The sequence below is a fragment of the Nuphar pumila genome, chromosome 10 (assembly GCF_984573655.1).
Source record: "Nuphar pumila chromosome 10, dmNupPumi1.hap1.1, whole genome shotgun sequence".
NCBI lineage: Eukaryota > Viridiplantae > Streptophyta > Magnoliopsida > Nymphaeales > Nymphaeaceae > Nuphar > Nuphar pumila.
In genome coordinates, this window is record NC_143258.1 from 67020137 (window position 1) to 67036963 (window position 16827).

The window sequence follows — 16827 nt, forward strand, 5'->3', positions numbered from 1 at the left end:
CGGGATTTTCAAATCCAGTTTTATAACTGGTCAGGATTTTCAAATCTAGTTTTTATAACTAGTCGGGATTTTCAAATCCAGTTTCTATAACTGGTCGGGATTTTCAAATCCAGTTTCTATAACTGGTCGGGATTTTCAAATCCAGTTTTTGTAACTGGTGGGGATTTTCAAAATTCAGTTTTTACAACTGGTCGGGATTTTCAAATCCAGTTTCTATAACTGGTCGGGATTTTCAAATCCAGTTTCTATAACTGGTCGGGATTTTCATATCCAGTTTCTATAACTGGTCTGGATTTTCAAATCTAGTTTTTATAACTGGTCGGAATTTTCAAATCCAGTTTTTGTAACTGGTCGGGATTTTCAAAATTCAGTTTTTACAACTGGTCGGGATTTTCAAATGCAGTTTCTATAACTGGTCGGGATTTTTAAATCTAGTTTTATAACTGGTTGGGATTTTCAAATCCAGATTTATAACTGGTCGGGATTTTCAAATCCAGTTTCTATAACAGATCCTGATTTTCAAATTTAGTTTTATAATTGGTCGAGATTTTCAAATCAAGTGTTATAACTGATCAGGATTTTCAAATCCAGTTTCTATAACTGGTCGGGATTTTCAAATCCAGTTTTATAACTGGTCGGGATTTTCAAATCCAGTTTTTATAACTAGTCGGAATTTTCAAATCCAGTTTCTATAACTGGTCAGGATTTTCAAATCAAGTTTTTATAACTGGTCAGGATTTTCAAATTCAGTTTCTATAACTGGTCAGGATTTTCAAATCCAGTTTTTATAACTGGTCGGGATTTTCAAATCCAGTTTTTATAACTGGTCGGGATTTTCAAATTCAGTGTTATAACTGGTCGGGATTTTCAAATCCAGTTTCTATAACTGGTCGGGATTTTCAAATCCAGTTAATATAACTGGTCGGGATTTTGAAATCCAGTTTTTATAACTGGTCGGGATTTTCAAATCTAGTTTTTATAACTGGTCGGAATTTTCAAATCCAGTTTCTATAACCGGTCGGGATTTTCATATCCAGTTTCGATAACTGGTCTGGATTTTCAAATCTAGTTTTTATAACTGGTCGGAATTTTCAAATCCAGTTTTTGTAACTGGTCAGGATTTTCAAAATTCAGTTTTTACAACTGGTCGGGATTTTCAAATCCAGTTTCTATAACTGGTCGGGATTTTCAAATCCAGTTTCTATAACTGGTTGGGATTTTCAAATCCAGTTTCTATAACGGGTCGTGATTTCCAAATCTAGTGTCATAACTGGTCGGGATTTTCAAATCCAATTTCTATAACTGGTCGGGATTTTCAAATCCAGTTTTATAACTGGTCAGGATTTTCAAATGCAGTTTCTATAACTGGTCGGGATTTTTAAATCTAGTTTTATAACTGGTTGGGATTTTCAAATCCAGATTTATAACTGGTCGGGATTTTCAAATTCAGTGTTATAACTGTTCGGGATTTTCAAATCCAGTTTCTATAACTGGTCGGGATTTTCAAATCCAGTTTCTATAACTGGTCGGGATTTTCAAATCCAGTTTCTATAACTGGTCGGGATTTTCAATTCCAGATTTTATAACTGGTCGGGATTTTCAAATCCAGTTTCTATAACTGGTCAGGATTTTCAAATCCAGTTTCTATAACTGGTCGGGATTTTCAAATCCAGTTTTATAACTGGTCGGGATTTTCAAATCCATTTTCTATAACGGGTCGGGATTTTCAAATCTAGTTTCATAATTGGTCGGGATTTTCAAATCCAGTGTTATAACTGATCAGGATTTTCAAATTCAGTTTCTATAACTCGTCGGGATTTTCAAATCCAGTTTTATAACTGGTCGGGATTTTCAAATCCATTTTCTATAACTGGTCGGGATTTTCAAATCTAGTTTTATAATTGGTCGGGATTTTCAAATCCAGTGTTATAACTCATCGGGATTTTCAAATTCAGTTTTATAACTGGTCAGGATTTTCAAATCCAGTTTTTATAACTGGTCGGGATTTTCAAATTCAGTTTCTATAACTGGTCAGGATTTTCAAATCGAGTTTTATAACTGGTCGGGATTTTCAAATCTAGTTTTTATAACTGGTCGGGATTTTCAAATCCAGTTTCTATAACCGGTCGGGATTTTCATATCCAGTTTCTATAACTGGTCTGGATTTTCAAATCTAGTTTTTATAACTGGTCGGAATTTTCAAATCCAGTTTTTGTAACTGGTCGGGATTTTCAAAATTCAGTTTTTACAACTGGTCGGGATTTTCAAATCCAGTTTCTATAACTGGTCGGGATTTTCAAATCCAGTTTCTATAACTGGTCGGGATTTTCAAATCCAGTTTCTATAACGGGTCGTGATTTCCAAATCTAGTGTCATAACTGGTCGGGATTTTCAAATCCAATTTCTATAACTGGTCGGGATTTTCAAATCCAGTTTTATAACTGGTCAGGATTTTCAAATGCAGTTTCTATAACTGGTCGGGATTTTTAAATCTAGTTTTATAACTGGTTGGGATTTTCAAATCCAGATTTATAACTGGTCGGGATTTTCAAATTCAGTGTTATAACTGTTCGGGATTTTCAAATCCAGTTTCTATAACTGGTCGGGATTTTCAAATCCAGTTTCTATAACTGGTCTGGATTTTGAAATCCAGTTTCTATAACTGGTCGGGATTTTCAATTCCAGATTTTATAACTGGTCGGGATTTTCAAATCCAGTTTCTATAACTGGTCAGGATTTTCAAATCCAGTTTCTATAACTGGTCGGGATTTTCAAATCCAGTTTCTATAACTGGTCGGGATTTTCAAATCCAGTTTCTATAACGGGTCGGGATTTTCAAATCTAGTTTCATAATTGGTCGGGATTTTCAAATCCAGTGTTATAACTGATCAGGATTTTCAAATTCAGTTTCTATAACTCGTCGGGATTTTCAAATCCAGTTTTATAACTGGTCGGGATTTTCAAATCCATTTTCTATAACTGGTCGGGATTTTCAAATCTAGTTTTATAATTGGTCGGGATTTTCAAATCCAGTGTTATAACTCATCGGGATTTTCAACTTCAGTTTTATAACTGGTCAGAATTTTCAAATCCAGTTTTTATAACAGGTCGGGATTTTCAAATTCAGTTTCTATAACTGGTCAGGATTTTCAAATCCAGTTTCTATAACTGGTCGGGATTTTCAAATTCAGTTCTTATAACTGGTCGGGATTTTCAAATTCAGTGTTATAACTAGTCGGGATTTTCAACTCCAGTTTCTATAACTGGTCGGAATTTTGAAATCCAGTTTCTATAACTGGTCGGGATTTTCAAATCCAGTTTCTACGACTGGTCGGGATTTTCAAATCCAGTTTTTATAACTAGTCGGAATTTTCAAATCGAGTTTCTATAACTGGTCAGGATTTTCAAATCAAGTTTTTATAACTGGTCAGGATTTTCAAATTCAGTTTCTATAACTGGTCAGGATTTTCAAATCCAGTTTTTATAACTGGTCGGGATTTTCAAATCCAGTTTTTATAACTGGTCGGGATTTTCAAATTCAGTGTTATAACTGGTCGGGATTTTCAAATCCAGTTTCTATAACTGGTCGGGATTTTCAAATCCAGTTAATATAACTGGTCGGGATTTTGAAATCCAGTTTTTATAACTGGTCGGGATTTTCAAATCTAGTTTTTATAACTGGTCGGAATTTTCAAATCCAGTTTCTATAACCGGTCGGGATTTTCATATCCAGTTTCGATAACTGGTCTGGATTTTCAAATCTAGTTTTTATAACTGGTCGGAATTTTCAAATCCAGTTTTTGTAACTGGTCAGGATTTTCAAAATTCAGTTTTTACAACTGGTCGGGATTTTCAAATCCAGTTTCTATAACTGGTCGGGATTTTCAAATCCAGTTTCTATAACTGGTTGGGATTTTCAAATCCAGTTTCTATAACGGGTCGTGATTTCCAAATCTAGTGTCATAACTGGTCGGGATTTTCAAATCCAATTTCTATAACTGGTCGGGATTTTCAAATCCAGTTTTATAACTGGTCAGGATTTTCAAATGCAGTTTCTATAACTGGTCGGGATTTTTAAATCTAGTTTTATAACTGGTTGGGATTTTCAAATCCAGATTTATAACTGGTCGGGATTTTCAAATTCAGTGTTATAACTGTTCGGGATTTTCAAATCCAGTTTCTATAACTGGTCGGGATTTTCAAATCCAGTTTCTATAACTGGTCGGGATTTTCAAATCCAGTTTCTATAACTGGTCGGGATTTTCAATTCCAGATTTTATAACTGGTCGGGATTTTCAAATTCAGTTTCTATAACTGGTCAGGATTTTCAAATCCAGTTTCTATAACTGGTCGGGATTTTCAAATCCAGTTTTATAACTGGTCGGGATTTTCAAATCCATTTTCTATAACGGGTCGGGATTTTCAAATCTAGTTTCATAATTGGTCGGGATTTTCAAATCCAGTGTTATAACTGATCAGGATTTTCAAATTCAGTTTCTATAACTCGTCGGGATTTTCAAATCCAGTTTTATAACTGGTCGGGATTTTCAAATCCATTTTCTATAACTGGTCGGGATTTTCAAATCTAGTTTTATAATTGGTCGGGATTTTCAAATCCAGTGTTATAACTCATCGGGATTTTCAAATTCAGTTTTATAACTGGTCAGGATTTTCAAATCCAGTTTTTATAACTGGTCGGGATTTTCAAATTCAGTTTCTATAACTGGTCAGGATTTTCAAATCGAGTTTTATAACTGGTCGGGATTTTCAAATCTAGTTTTTATAACTGGTCGGGATTTTCAAATCCAGTTTCTATAACCGGTCGGGATTTTCATATCCAGTTTCTATAACTGGTCTGGATTTTCAAATCTAGTTTTTATAACTGGTCGGAATTTTCAAATCCAGTTTTTGTAACTGGTCGGGATTTTCAAAATTCAGTTTTTACAACTGGTCGGGATTTTCAAATCCAGTTTCTATAACTGGTCGGGATTTTCAAATCCAGTTTCTATAACTGGTCGGGATTTTCAAATCCAGTTTCTATAACGGGTCGTGATTTCCAAATCTAGTGTCATAACTGGTCGGGATTTTCAAATCCAATTTCTATAACTGGTCGGGATTTTCAAATCCAGTTTTATAACTGGTCAGGATTTTCAAATGCAGTTTCTATAACTGGTCGGGATTTTTAAATCTAGTTTTATAACTGGTTGGGATTTTCAAATCCAGATTTATAACTGGTCGGGATTTTCAAATTCAGTGTTATAACTGTTCGGGATTTTCAAATCCAGTTTCTATAACTGGTCTGGATTTTGAAATCCAGTTTCTATAACTGGTCGGGATTTTCAATTCCAGATTTTATAACTGGTCGGGATTTTCAAATCCAGTTTCTATAACTGGTCAGGATTTTCAAATCCAGTTTCTATAACTGGTCGGGATTTTCAAATCCAGTTTCTATAACTGGTCGGGATTTTCAAATCCAGTTTCTATAACGGGTCGGGATTTTCAAATCTAGTTTCATAATTGGTCGGGATTTTCAAATCCAGTGTTATAACTGATCAGGATTTTCAAATTCAGTTTCTATAACTCGTCGGGATTTTCAAATCCAGTTTTATAACTGGTCGGGATTTTCAAATCCATTTTCTATAACTGGTCGGGATTTTCAAATCTAGTTTTATAATTGGTCGGGATTTTCAAATCCAGTGTTATAACTCATCGGGATTTTCAACTTCAGTTTTATAACTGGTCAGAATTTTCAAATCCAGTTTTTATAACAGGTCGGGATTTTCAAATTCAGTTTCTATAACTGGTCAGGATTTTCAAATCCAGTTTCTATAACTGGTCGGGATTTTCAAATTCAGTTCTTATAACTGGTCGGGATTTTCAAATTCAGTGTTATAACTAGTCGGGATTTTCAACTCCAGTTTCTATAACTGGTCGGAATTTTGAAATCCAGTTTCTATAACTGGTCGGGATTTTCAAATCCAGTTTCTACGACTGGTCGGGATTTTCAAATCCAGTTTTTATAACTAGTCGGAATTTTCAAATCCAGTTTCTATAACTGGTCAGGATTTTCAAATCAAGTTTTTATAACTGGTCGGGATTTTCAAATCCAGTTTTTATAACTGGTCGGGATTTTCAAATTCAGTGTTATAACTGGTCGGGATTTTCAAATCCAGTTTCTATAACTGGTCGGGATTTTGAAATCCAGTTTCTATAACTGGTCGGGATTTTCAATTCCAGATTTTATAACTGGTCGGGATTTTCAAATCCAGTTTCTATAACTGGTCAGGATTTTCAAATCCAGTTTCTATAACTGGTCGGGATTTTCAAATCCAGTTTTATAACTGGTCGGGATTTTCAAATCCATTTTCTATAACGGGTCGGGATTTTCAAATCTAGTTTCATAATTGGTCGGGATTTTCAAATCCAGTGTTATAACTGATCAGGATTTTCAAATTCAGTTTCTATAACTCGTCGGGATTTTCAAATCCAGTTTTATAACTGGTCGGGATTTTCAAATCCATTTTCTATAACTGGTCGGGATTTTCAAATCTAGTTTTATAATTGGTCGGGATTTTCAAATCCAGTGTTATAACTCATCGGGATTTTCAAATTCAGTTTTATAACTGGTCAGGATTTTCAAATCCAGTTTTTATAACTGGTCGGGATTTTCAAATTCAGTTTCTATAACTGGTCAGGATTTTCAAATCGAGTTTTATAACTGGTCGGGATTTTCAAATCTAGTTTTTATAACTGGTCGGGATTTTCAAATCCAGTTTCTATAACCGGTCGGGATTTTCATATCCAGTTTCTATAACTGGTCTGGATTTTCAAATCTAGTTTTTATAACTGGTCGGAATTTTCAAATCCAGTTTTTGTAACTGGTCGGGATTTTCAAAATTCAGTTTTTACAACTGGTCGGGATTTTCAAATCCAGTTTCTACAACTGGTCGGGATTTTCAAATCCAGTTTCTATAACTGGTCGGGATTTTCAAATCCAGTTTCTATAACTGGTCGTGATTTCCAAATCTAGTGTCATAACTGGTCGGGATTTTCAAATCCAATTTCTATAACTGGTCGGGATTTTCAAATCCAGTTTTATAACTGGTCACGATTTTCAAATGCAGTTTCTATAACTGGTCGGGATTTTTAAATCTAGTTTTATAACTGGTTGGGATTTTCAAATCTAGATTTATAACTGGTCGGGATTTTCAAATTCAGTGTTATAACTGTTCGGGATTTTCAAATCCAGTTTCTATAACTGGTCGGGATTCTCAAATCCAGTTTCTATAACTGGTCGGGATTTTGAAATCCAGTTTCTATATCTGGTCGGGATTTTCAATTCCAGATTTTATAACTGGTCGGGATTTTCAAATCCAGTTTCTATAACTGGTCAGGATTTTCAAATCCAGTTTCTATAACTGGTCGGGATTTTCAAATCCAGTTTTATAACTGGTCGGGATTTTCAAATCCATTTTCTATAACGGGTCGGGATTTTCAAATCTAGTTTCATAATTGGTCGGGATTTTCAAATCCAGTGTTATAACTGATCAGGATTTTCAAATTCAGTTTTTATAACTCGTCGGGATTTTCAAATCCAGTTTTATAACTGGTCGGGATTTTCAAATCCATTTTCTATAACTGGTCGGGATTTTCAAATCTAGTTTTATAATTGGTCGGGATTTTCAAATCCAGTGTTATAACTCATCGGGATTTTCAAATTCATTTTTATAACTGGTCAGGATTTTCAAATCCAGTTTTTATAACTGGTCGGGATTTTCAAATTCAGTTTCTATAACTGGTCAGGATTTTCAAATTGAGTTTTATAACTGTCGGGATTTTCAAATCCAGTGTTATAACTGATCAGGATTTTCAAATCCAGTTTCTATAACTGGTCGGGATTTTCAAATCCAGTTTCTATAACTGGTCGGGATTTTCAAATCCAGTTTCTATAACTGGTCGGGATTTTCAAATCCAGTTTCTATAACTGGTCAGGATTTTCAAATCAAGTTTCTATAACTGGTCGGGATTTTCAAATCCAGTTTTTATAACCGGTCGGGATTTTCAAATTCAGTGTTATAACTGTTCGGGATTTTCAAATCCAGTTTCTATAACTGGTCGGGATTTTCAAATCCAGTTTCTATAACTGGTCGGGATTTTGAAATCCAGTTTCTATAACTGGTCGGGATTTTCAATTCCAGATTTTATAACTGGTCGGGATTTTCAAATCCAGTTTCTATAACTGGTCAGGATTTTCAAATCCAGTTTCTATAACTGGTCGGGATTTTCAAATCCAGTTTTATAACTGATCGGGATTTTCAAATCCATTTTCTATAACTGGTCGGGATTTTCAAATCTAGTTTCATAATTGGTCGGGATTTTCAAATCCAGTGTTATAACTGATCAGGATTTTCAAATTCAGTTTCTATAACTCGTCGGGATTTTCAAATCCAGTTTTATAACTGGTCGGGATTTTCAAATCCATTTTCTATAACTGGTCGGGATTTTCAAATCTAGTTTTATAATTGGTCGGGATTTTCAAATCCAGTGTTATAACTCATCGGGATTTTCAAATTCATTTTTATAACTGGTCAGGATTTTCAAATCCAGTTTTTATAACTGGTCGGGATTTTCAAATTCAGTTTCTATAACTGGTCAGGATTTTCAAATCGAGTTTTATAACTGGTCGGGATTTTCAAATCCAGTGTTATAACTGATCAGGATTTTCAAATGCAGTTTCTATAACTGGTCGGGATTTTCAAATCGAGTTTTATAACTGGTCGGGATTTTCAAATCCAGTTTTTATAACTAGTCGGGATTTTCAAATCCAGTTTCTATAACTGGTCAGGATTTTCAAATCAAGTTTCTATAACTGGTCGGGATTTTCAAATCCAGTTTTTATAACCGGTCGGGATTTTCAAATTCAGTGTTATAACTGTTCGGGATTTTCAAATCCAGTTTCTATAACTGGTCGGGATTTTCAAATCCAGTTTCTATAACTGGTCGGGATTTTGAAATCCAGTTTCTATAACTGGTCGGGATTTTCAATTCCAGATTTTATAACTGGTCGGGATTTTCAAATCCAGTTTCTATAACTGGTCAGGATTTTCAAATCCAGTTTCTATAACTGGTCGGGATTTTCAAATCCAGTTTTATAACTGGTCGGGATTTTCAAATCCATTTTCTATAACTGGTCGGGATTTTCAAATCTAGTTTCATAATTGGTCGGGATTTTCAAATCCAGTGTTATAACTGATCAGGATTTTCAAATTCAGTTTCTATAACTCGTCGGGATTTTCAAATCCAGTTTTATAACTGGTCGGGATTTTCAAATCCATTTTCTATAACTGGTCGGGATTTTCAAATCTAGTTTTATAATTGGTCGGGATTTTCAAATCCAGTGTTATAACTCATCGGGATTTTCAAATTCAGTTTTATAACTGGTCAGGATTTTCAAATCCAGTTTTTATAACTGGTCGGGATTTTCAAATTCAGTTTCTATAACTGGTCAGGATTTTCAAATCCAGTTTCTATAACTGGTCGGGATTTTCAAATTCAGTTCTTATAACTGGTCGGGATTTTCAAATTCAGTGTTATAACTAGTCGGGATTTTCAACTCCAGTTTCTATAACTGGTCGGAATTTTGAAATCCAGATTCTATAACTGGTCGGGATTTTCAAATCCAGTTTCTATAACTGGTCAGGATTTTCAAATCCAGTTTTATAACTTATCGGGATTTTCAAATCCATTTTCTATAACTGGTCGGGATTTTCAAATCTAGTTTTATAATTGGTCGGGATTTTCAAATCTAGTGTTATAACTGATCATGATTTTCAAATTCAGTTTCTATAACTCGTCGGGATTTTCAAATCCAGTTTTATAACTTGTGGGGATTTTCAAATCCAGTTTTTATAACTGGTCGGGATTTTCAATTTCAGTTTCTATAACTGGTCAGGATTTTCAAATCCAGTTTTTATAACTGGTCAGGATTTTCAAATTCAGTTTCTATAACTGGTCAGGATTTTCAAATCCAGTTTTTATAACTGGTCAGGATTATCAAATCCAGTTTTTATCACTGGTCGGGATTTTCAAATTCAGTGTTATAACTGGTCGGGATTTTCAAATTCAGTGTTATAACTGGTCGGCATTTTCAAATCCAGTTTCTATAACTGGTCGGGATTTTGAAATCCAGTTTTTATAACTCGTCGGGATTTTCAAATCCAGTTTTTATAACTGGTCGGAATTTTCAAATCCAGTTTCTATAACTGGTCGGGATTTTCAAATCCAGTTTTATAACTGGTCAGGATTTTCAAATCTAGTTTTTATAACTAGTCGGGATTTTCAAATCCAGTTTCTATAACTGGTCGGGATTTTCAAATCCAGTTTCTATAACTGGTCGGGATTTTCAAATCCAGTTTTTGTAACTGGTGGGGATTTTCAAAATTCAGTTTTTACAACTGGTCGGGATTTTCAAATCCAGTTTCTATAACTGGTCGGGATTTTCAAATCCAGTTTCTATAACTGGTCGGGATTTTCATATCCAGTTTCTATAACTGGTCTGGATTTTCAAATCTAGTTTTTATAACTGGTCGGAATTTTCAAATCCAGTTTTTGTAACTGATCGGGATTTTCAAAATTCAGTTTTTACAACTGGTCGGGATTTTCAAATCCAGTTTCTATAACTGGTCGGGATTTTCAAATCCAGTTTCTATAACTGGTCGGGATTTTCAAATCCAGTTTCTATAACTGGTCGTGATTTCCAAATCTAGTGTCATAACTGGTCGGGATTTTCAAATCCAATTTCTATAACTGGTCGGGATTTTCAAATCCAGTTTTATAACTGGTCAGGATTTTCAAATGCAGTTTCTATAACTGGTCGGGATTTTTAAATCTAGTTTTATAACTGGTTGGGATTTTCAAATCCAGATTTATAACTGGTCGGGATTTTCAAATTCAGTGTTATAACTGTTCGGGATTTTCAAATCCAGTTTCTATAACTGGTCGGGATTTTCAAATCCAGTTTCTATAACTGGTCGGGATTTTGAAATCCAGTTTCTATAACTGGTCGGGATTTTCAATTCCAGATTTTATAACTGGTCGGGATTTTCAAATCCAGTTTCTATAACTGGTCAGGATTTTCAAATCCAGTTTCTATAACTGGTCGGGATTTTCAAATCCAGTTTTATAACTGGTCGGGATTTTCAAATCCATTTTCTATAACGGGTTGGGATTTTCAAATCTAGTTTCATAATTGGTCGGGATTTTCAAATCCAGTGTTATAACTGATCAGGATTTTCAAATTCAGTTTTTATAACTCGTCGGGATTTTCAAATCCAGTTTTATAACTGGTCGGGATTTTCAAATCCATTTTCTATAACTGGTCGGGATTTTCAAATCTAGTTTTATAATTGGTCGGGATTTTCAAATCCAGTGTTATAACTCATCGGGATTTTCAAATTCAGTTTTATAACTGGTCAGGATTTTCAAATCCAGTTTTTATAACTGGTCGGGATTTTCAAATTCAGTTTCTATAACTGGTCAGGATTTTCAAATCGAGTTTTATAACTGGTCGGGATTTTCAAATCCAGTGTTATAACTGATCAGGATTTTCAAATCCAGTTTCTATAACTGGTCGGGATTTTCAAATCGAGTTTTATAACTGGTCGGGATTTTCAAATCCAGTTTTTATAACTAGTCGGGATTTTCAAATCCAGTTTCTATAACTGGTCAGGATTTTCAAATCAAGTTTCTATAACTGGTCGGGATTTTCAAATCCAGTTTTTATAACCGGTCGGGATTTTCAAATTCAGTGTTATAAATGTTCGGGATTTTCAAATCCAGTTTCTATAACTGGTCGGGATTTTCAAATCCAGTTTCTATAACTGGTCGGGATTTTGAAATCCAGTTTCTATAACTGGTCGGGATTTTCAATTCCAGATTTTATAACTGGTCGGGATTTTCAAATCCAGTTTCTATAACTGGTCAGGATTTTCAAATCCAGTTTCTATAACTGGTCGGGATTTTCAAATCCAGTTTTATAACTGGTCGGGATTTTCAAATCCATTTTCTATAACGGGTCGGGATTTTCAAATGTAGTTTCATAATTGGTCGGGATTTTCAAATCCAGTGTTATAACTGATCAGGATTTTCAAATTCAGTTTCTATAACTCGTCGGGATTTTCAAATCCAGTTTTATAACTGGTCGGGATTTTCAAATCCATTTTCTATAACTGGTCGGGATTTTCAAATCTAGTTTTATAATTGGTCGGGATTTTCAAATCCAGTGTTATAACTCATCGGGATTTTCAACTTCAGTTTTATAACTGGTCAGAATTTTCAAATCCAGTTTTTATAACAGGTCGGGATTTTCAAATTCAGTTTCTATAACTGGTCAGGATTTTCAAATCCAGTTTCTATAACTGGTCGGGATTTTCAAATTCAGTTCTTATAACTGGTCGGGATTTTCAAATTCAGTGTTATAACTAGTCGGGATTTTCAACTCCAGTTTCTATAACTGGTCGGAATTTTGAAATCCAGTTTCTATAAGTGGTCGGGATTTTCAAATCCAGTTTCTACGACTGGTCGGGATTTTCAAATCCAGTTTTTATAACTAGTCGGAATTTTCAAATCCAGTTTCTATAACTGGTCAGGATTTTCAAATCAAGTTTTTATAACTGGTCAGGATTTTCAAATTCAGTTTCTATAACTGGTCAGGATTTTCAAATCCAGTTTTTATAACTGGTCGGGATTTTCAAATCCAGTTTTTATAACTGGTCGGGATTTTCAAATTCAGTGTTATAACTGGTCGGGATTTTCAAATCCAGTTTCTATAACTGGTCGGGATTTTCAAATCCAGTTAATATAACTGGTCGGGATTTTGAAATCCAGTTTTTATAACTGGTCGGGATTTTCAAATCTAGTTTTTATAACTGGTCGGAATTTTCAAATCCAGTTTCTATAACCGGTCGGGATTTTCATATCCAGTTTCGATAACTGGTCTGGATTTTCAAATCTAGTTTTTATAACTGGTCGGAATTTTCAAATCCAGTTTTTGTAACTGGTCGGGATTTTCAAAATTCAGTTTTTACAACTGGTCGGGATTTTCAAATCCAGTTTCTATAACTGGTCGGGATTTTCAAATCCAGTTTCTATAACTGGTCGGGATTTTCAAATCCAGTTTCTATAACGGGTCGTGATTTCCAAATCTAGTGTCATAACTGGTCGGGATTTTCAAATCCAATTTCTATAACTGGTCGGGATTTTCAAATCCAGTTTTATAACTGGTCAGGATTTTCAAATGCAGTTTCTATAACTGGTCGGGATTTTTAAATCTAGTTTTATAACTGGTTGGGATTTTCAAATCCAGATTTATAACTGGTCGGGATTTTCAAATTCAGTGTTATAACTGTTCGGGATTTTCAAATCCAGTTTCTATAACTGGTCGGGATTTTCAAATCCAGTTTCTATAACTGGTCGGGATTTTGAAATCCAGTTTCTATAACTGGTCGGGATTTTCAATTCCAGATTTTATAACTGGTCGGGATTTTCAAATCCAGTTTCTATAACTGGTCAGGATTTTCAAATCCAGTTTCTATAACTGGTCGGGATTTTCAAATCCAGTTTTATAACTGGTCGGGATTTTCAAATCCATTTTCTATAACGGGTCGGGATTTTCAAATCTAGTTTCATAATTGGTCGGGATTTTCAAATCCAGTGTTATAACTGATCAGGATTTTCAAATTCAGTTTCTATAACTCGTCGGGATTTTCAAATCCAGTTTTATAACTGGTCGGGATTTTCAAATCCATTTTCTATAACTGGTCGGGATTTTCAAATCTAGTTTTATAATTGGTCGGGATTTTCAAATCCAGTGTTATAACTCATCGGGATTTTCAAATTCAGTTTTATAACTGGTCAGGATTTTCAAATCCAGTTTTTATAACTGGTCGGGATTTTCAAATTCAGTTTCTATAACTGGTCAGGATTTTCAAATCGAGTTTTATAACTGGTCGGGATTTTCAAATCTAGTTTTTATAACTGGTCGGGATTTTCAAATCCAGTTTCTATAACTGGTCGGGATTTTCATATCCAGTTTCTATAACTGGTCTGGATTTTCAAATCTAGTTTTTATAACTGGTCGGAATTTTCAAATCCAGTTTTTGTAACTGGTCGGGATTTTCAAAATTCAGTTTTTACAACTGGTCGGGATTTTCAAATCCAGTTTCTATAACTGGTCGGGATTTTCAAATCCAGTTTCTATAACTGGTCGGGATTTTCAAATCCAGTTTCTATAACGGGTCGTGATTTCCAAATCTAGTGTCATAACTGGTCGGGATTTTCAAATCCAATTTCTATAACTGGTCGGGATTTTCAAATCCAGTTTTATAACTGGTCAGGATTTTCAAATGCAGTTTCTATAACTGGTCGGGATTTTTAAATCTAGTTTTATAACTGGTTGGGATTTTCAAATCCAGATTTATAACTGGTCGGGATTTTCAAATTCAGTGTTATAACTGTTCGGGATTTTCAAATCCAGTTTCTATAACTGGTCGGGATTTTCAAATCCAGTTTCTATAACTGGTCTGGATTTTGAAATCCAGTTTCTATAACTGGTCGGGATTTTCAATTCCAGATTTTATAACTGGTCGGGATTTTCAAATCCAGTTTCTATAACTGGTCAGGATTTTCAAATCCAGTTTTATAACTGGTCGGGATTTTCAAATCCATTTTCTATAACGGGTCGGGATTTTCAAATCTAGTTTCATAATTGGTCGGGATTTTCAAATCCAGTGTTATAACTGATCAGGATTTTCAAATTCAGTTTCTATAACTCGTCGGGATTTTCAAATCCAGTTTTATAACTGGTCGGGATTTTCAAATCCATTTTCTATAACTGGTCGGGATTTTCAAATCTAGTTTTATAATTGGTCGGGATTTTCAAATCCAGTGTTATAACTCATCGGGATTTTCAACTTCAGTTTTATAACTGGTCAGAATTTTCAAATCCAGTTTTTATAACAGGTCGGGATTTTCAAATTCAGTTTCTATAACTGGTCAGGATTTTCAAATCCAGTTTCTATAACTGGTCGGGATTTTCAAATTCAGTTCTTATAACTGGTCGGGATTTTCAAATTCAGTGTTATAACTAGTCGGGATTTTCAACTCCAGTTTCTATAACTGGTCGGAATTTTGAAATCCAGTTTCTATAACTGGTCGGGATTTTCAAATCCAGTTTCTACGACTGGTCGGGATTTTCAAATCCAGTTTTTATAACTAGTCGGAATTTTCAAATCCAGTTTCTATAACTGGTCAGGATTTTCAAATCAAGTTTTTATAATTGGTCAGGATTTTCAAATTCAGTTTCTATAACTGGTCAGGATTTTCAAATCCAGTTTTTATAACTGGTCGGGATTTTCAAATCCAGTTTTTATAACTGGTCGGGATTTTCAAATTCAGTGTTATAACTGGTCGGGATTTTCAAATCCAGTTTCTATAACTGGTCGGGATTTTCAAATCCAGTTAATATAACTGGTCGGGATTTTGAAATCCAGTTTTTATAACTGGTCGGGATTTTCAAATCTAGTTTTTATAACTGGTCGGAATTTTCAAATCCAGTTTCTATAACCGGTCGGGATTTTCATATCCAGTTTCGATAACTGGTCTGGATTTTCAAATCTAGTTTTTATAACTGGTCGGAATTTTCAAATCCAGTTTTTGTAACTGGTCGGGATTTTCAAAATTCAGTTTTTACAACTGGTCGGGATTTTCAAATCCAGTTTCTATAACTGGTCGGGATTTTCAAATCCAGTTTCTATAACTGGTCGGGATTTTCAAATCCAGTTTCTATAACGGGTCGTGATTTCCAAATCTAGTGTCATAACTGGTCGGGATTTTCAAATCCAATTTCTATAACTGGTCGGGATTTTCAAATCCAGTTTTATAACTGGTCAGGATTTTCAAATGCAGTTTCTATAACTGGTCGGGATTTTTAAATCTAGTTTTATAACTGGTTGGGATTTTCAAATCCAGATTTATAACTGGTCGGGATTTTCAAATTCAGTGTTATAACTGTTCGGGATTTTCAAATCCAGTTTCTATAACTGGTCGGGATTTTCAAATCCAGTTTCTATAACTGGTCGGGATTTTGAAATCCAGTTTCTATAACTGGTCGGGATTTTCAATTCCAGATTTTATAACTGGTCGGGATTTTCAAATCCAGTTTCTATAACTGGTCAGAATTTTCAAATCCAGTTTCTATAACTGGTCGGGATTTTCAAATCCAGTTTTATAACTGGTCGGGATTTTCAAATCCATCTTCTATAACGGGTCGGGATTTTCAAATCTAGTTTCATAATTGGTCGGGATTTTCAAATCCAGTGTTATAACTGATCAGGATTTTCAAATTCAGTTTCTATAACTCGTCGGGATTTTCAAATCCAGTTTTATAACTGGTCGGGATTTTCAAATCCATTTTCTATAACTGGTCGGGATTTTCAAATCTAGTTTTATAATTGGTCGGGATTTTCAAATCCAGTGTTATAACTCATCGGGATTTTTAAATTCAGTTTTATAACTGGTCAGGATTTTCAAATCCAGTTTTTATAACTGGTCGGGATTTTCAAATTCAGTTTCTATAACTGGTCAGGATTTTCAAATCGAGTTTTATAACTGGTCGGGATTTTCAAATCTAGTTTTTATAACTGGTCGGGATTTTCAAATCCAGTTTCTATAACCGGTCGGGATTTTCATATCCAGTTTCTATAACTGGTCTGGATTTTCAAATCTAGTTTTTATAACTGGTCGGAATTTTCAAATCCAGTTTTTGTAACT